Source organism: Mesitornis unicolor, unplaced genomic scaffold (assembly GCF_000695765.1).
Source record: "Mesitornis unicolor isolate BGI_N332 unplaced genomic scaffold, ASM69576v1 scaffold651, whole genome shotgun sequence".
NCBI lineage: Eukaryota > Metazoa > Chordata > Aves > Mesitornithiformes > Mesitornithidae > Mesitornis > Mesitornis unicolor.
The window spans coordinates 14039-18897 of NW_010164201.1; positions in this window are offsets into that span (position 1 = coordinate 14039).

The window sequence follows — 4859 nt, forward strand, 5'->3', positions numbered from 1 at the left end:
GAAAAGTGGTTTTTTTTGGATAGGATCTATAGAACTCCTAGAGTAAGCTGACTAACTCTTAAAGCCAGTGCTGATGAGAAGACTCCAGTAAGGTAACTGTTAATACGGACTTCAATTTTTCAGTAGTCTTAGGCAAAACCACCTGTGCCTATATAGGTCCAGCTCCCATTCTGATCCCATTTAGTCAAAACTTCCCTGTCTCACATATGTGAGATCCTCTAGAACCCCCCAGTCTCCAGACTGTTGTTTTCTTGAAGCCTGAGTCAGAGTTTATATACTATAATAATAATATCCTCAAAGTAACTGAAATAAAGCAAATTAAAAAATACAATGGCTTGAAATATTTTACACACTGATATTTTAAGTTTTGAAATATAAAATCTCACTCTTCAGCATTAAAAACTAAGAAGCAGAATACATGCTGAAAAACAAGGAGTTTCCTTCTTGGTACACTGCTTTTATGTTTAATTAATTCCAATTTGAATTTTTAGTTTTAAATAATGCATTGCAGTCTAGCTCTCATTTCATATCTGCCTGACTTTGAAACCTCTGCTGAAATTAGAAAAAGCCATATGAGTAGGAATACTTCATGAGCAAGGAGTGGTCATACATTGTACAAAATATAGTTTAATGGATTTAATTATTAACAATAAATATCAGGTCTGCTTAGACCAATTTGGAGTAGGTTGCCTCTACTTTAAATATGTAAGCACAGATTGGAAATACACACACTTGAAGTTACTAGTTTAACTTCTGTAACTGGCAGCTTACTTTTCTGCCATGGCATATGTCAACTCTGCGATAGTCTGTGCAGGCTGTAAGGTTCTGAAGTTGTCTAATGCACGTATCGTTTATCAATGACTGGAGATCATTCTGTTTAATAAAGAGCTAAAACTTAAATTTCTTCCCGCCTTGTTCCCACAAAAATCCTGTCATAAAAACAGGCATTCTAAACTGATGGCTGGAGTGAATTTCTTGTGAGTAGATGTTAGACCAGATGACCACTCAGAATCCTGTGCAATTTACCACAATTGCATTTTAAAAATTATTATTTTATTATTTTTCATTATTATTTTTCATTTTTACATGCTGACTTCCATAATTACGGTAAGGTCTTTGTCCATGTAATATTTGAAGTTGTGGAACTATTACTGAAACCATGCATTTTGTTACTGTATTCCTGAATTGATAATAGCATAAATTTAATAGAAGTTGTGGCAGAAAGCCTGTGCAGTCTCTGGTGTAAACTGGCCACTGAAGCCACACCTCATGAGTCACTGGAGGATGTCTTCAGGCAGAATTCTTGGGTTTTTTTAAGTTTAGGCACAATCCAATTTTGTTTATTTAAAGCATTTTGCTGTGGTTGAACACACTGCAAACGCTTTGTTGTTGATGATATTAAGGGAAATCTGGCCTTTCTCATGTTTGTTCTTTATGGTAGCATGAATTAAAGTAAATAAATCAATTAGGGCTCTCCAGGGAATACAGCAGGCAGAACTGAGCAGCAAAACATAGGACCTATAACAAAGACAACATGAAATGATATTTATTTAAGCAGAAAATAGTCTTAAACACTGTTAAAAATGCTTTTTTTTCAGCTGAATAAAAACTTCCCTTTTGTAAGTTTATATTCTGTACCTATTGTTGGAATTTCTTTCTCAAGAATGCAAATGCTTTTTCTTTTTTCATTCAGAAATACGTAAATCCCAAACCCAAAAGGCCACCTTTAAAGTACCTACAAACAAAATTACTGAGATGAAGTAATTGGTGCACAGACCTGAGCAGTGTGCTGAGCCAACCTGCATCCAGCCCAGGCTGGTTTTTAGGTTTGGGCTGTACTGTGGCAGCTGCCCCTGGTGAACCTAAGCTGGCTTTGGGAAAAGTCTCTGCTCTTGCCCAGGCCTTACAGTGCAGCCACACGAGTGGTTCCACCCAACCAGTCCAATAGGGCTTCCCTTGAGTCACAGCAAAAGAGCCTGAGCTGAACTCTGGAGATGAATTCAACTGTCATCCAGGTAGCCAGGGTAGCTCCAGAGCTGTGGCCAAGAACGTAAGCCCTGTTTCAGTGCTGTCTGTGGTGGGCAGGAAGCAGCAATAGCTTCCTAATGCTGTGCTTGGGATGTGGTGTAAAGATACCAGAGTCCCAGAACTAACCTAGATGTCCTTAGGATCAGCTTCTCAGTTGTGCCAAATTGTGAAGAATGAACTCTGTTAATCTTTTGTCAGAAGTCACATTTCATTTGCTCCAGTAATGGGAGAAGCAATTAAGCTATTTCACAGGCTGAGATAGGAAGAGACAGCGATGCTGCTGCTGAAAGCAGTAAGCCTTGTAACAGCTCCATCAAAGCTGGACCTTGTGGTCTTAGGCAATTCTCTATGCACAAGCATGAGCTGAGGTTTCAGTGACGTGGAGGGATGTAAAACATCTCTGCTTCTGATGTAGAAAGTACTGACCTGGGGAGGGGGGCTGACAAGTATTTTTTCACTTGTCCCACTTAACATGCTGAAAACCTGTTATTAACACCATTTTCCCTTGATCAGAGTAGTGGGGGTTTTTTGTTTGCATTTTGTGGGTGTTTGGGGTTTTGTTTTTACTACCAACATCGATCAGGTCAGAGAAATTATTACTGTCCTGTAAATGAGTAGCACTCAAGGCTGCCCATAATAAATGCAGGTACAAATTATTGGCACAAGACAGATGATGTAGCACACAGGAAACCACAGGCACAAGACTTAGGAATGTGATGCACTTTGAGAGGTATACAAGGAGCAAGGGAGACTGACTGAAAGTATTAGAAAAAGCAATGTGGTGCTGCTAGGTAGGAATATTATCCTTGGGAATTATTTAAAAGCTGCTATAGGATACTGTGGGGAAGGGGCTGCAGGATTGCAGGAGTGGATGAAAAAGAGATGTTGAACCGTGGGGACAGCAGTGGATGCAGAGCCCCAGCCAGCTTGAAATGAAGCAGGTTTCTCCAGGTTTGAATGTAAATTCTCTTGGGTGGAGGTGTTGGTAAACCTGCTTGGTCTCAGTCCTTACTACCCATGGACTGCTTTTTTCTTTGTATATTGCTAATTTTCCTCGGGAAGGGTAGCTGAGCCAAACCACCCTGTGCATACACAGTGGCTGGATGCGATCCAGGGAGAAGCAGGGGTACGTGGAGGTGGGGCAAGAGCCTGGGGAGTATCCCTTTCCTTAGCAGGAGCCATTACCTGAAACATCACACCGTTAACAGTTGCTCTTTATCATTCCAGAGCCACGCATTACTGCTGCTTAGGCAAGATGGCAGAGCATAATAGTAAGTCCTCCACAGTGAATTCAGGGCAAGCCCTGTTGTAGGGTGTGGTCAGACGATATAGCTCGACTGGTTTGATGCTGTTGCCAAAAAGTTACTGCTGCCAAAAGAGGATTGTCTTGTTCCTCCCCTTTACTGGCATCTCGCATGCTGGCTCTTTTGCCAGTCTCCACAGTGAGCCAATGCAGTTTATTTTCTAGGTGAAAATGTAACACACCGGGAACAGGTTCTTGCTTTAGGAAGTCAGACTGGTTTACCATGATGAGCACCAGAGTGGGCAGTGGGAAAGACTGCGGGGCAGGGAAGATGGGGGGGTGGGAAAGAGTGCTGCTTCTGCAGGTCATCGGATTAGGTAAGTGCTGCTGCTCCACTGCACCCTTAAACAGCCATAGGAATTTGAGAAAAAAAACCAACCCAAAATAACCACACACCCCCAAAACACCACCCAAAAAACCCAATCCATTTTGCAGTGATGCAGCTGAGAATCAGGAGTTCTGCTGCGAAAGCACCACCGCTTGTCTGAATTGCAGCAATGTCTTCAGCCACTGCAGCTGTTCAGCGAAGTGAGCGTATTTTTAAAAGGATTGCAGTTCGCAACATCTTGGTGCTTACAGGTGCTCCTGCAGTCGTGCAAAAAGCGCCATTCCTCTTCAGAGTCCGGCACGCAGCCAGAAAACTGCATGAGAACAGTGGCACGGATTCAAGAAAAAAACTGCCTAAACTCTTGGGGGATTTCAGTTGTTTTGAGTCTGATGACAGAAGCGTTCCAAGTCAGCAAGACGAAAAGTGAGAACTGCTTGGGAAGGTGGAAAAACTACTGACGTTTTTCTGCAGACTCTGGCGTTGCAGAATGAGCGCCTGTGTGCCTCGTCTTGCAATTTGGGCAATTAGGATTTTGTTAAATCTGCTTTCTTCACAGAAGCATCAATCAGTTGAGTTTCCAGTCAGTAACTGCTCTTAAAAGCAATTGAAAATATTTTTCCGTACTTAGACTTATGTTACAGAAAACTATTTCAGCTAAGGATTTTCTAGCAATTTGGAAATTCATTAATTGTTTTCTATGGAAAGGTTCTTGAATTTCATAAGCATTTAACAGAAAATTTGAGTATTTTGTGTTTCTCGGTTCCACGAAGCTCTTCCAGATGCATTATAACCGTGGTGTATCAAGAAAAAAACAATGAGGGATTACAAGGCTAGGGATACAGTCGTTCCTGTCCCTCTGTAGGGCTGCAGAGGTAAATAATCTCCCATTCCAGCAGGCTGCATGCGTTAAATAGTAGATCTTTGTGATCACGTACACGTTAGCAGGGCACCAGGCGGCTACCAAAAAGAAGAGATGTGAAAGCACGACTGATTAACTTTTTAGTAATAATCTAGAGGGTTGGAGTGCCCCGCACTGCCTGTTCCCAAGGCACTGCTTAAGTCAGGAGCCGCGAACAAAACGGTCCCGGTTTCAGGGCACAGAACTGCCTGTGGAGGCAGGCGCCGCCTCGTACGGCCCGGGAAGCGCCGCGTCCAGGCAGCAGAGCGCCGCCCGGAGCGCTGCTGCCCGCTCCCCTTCCT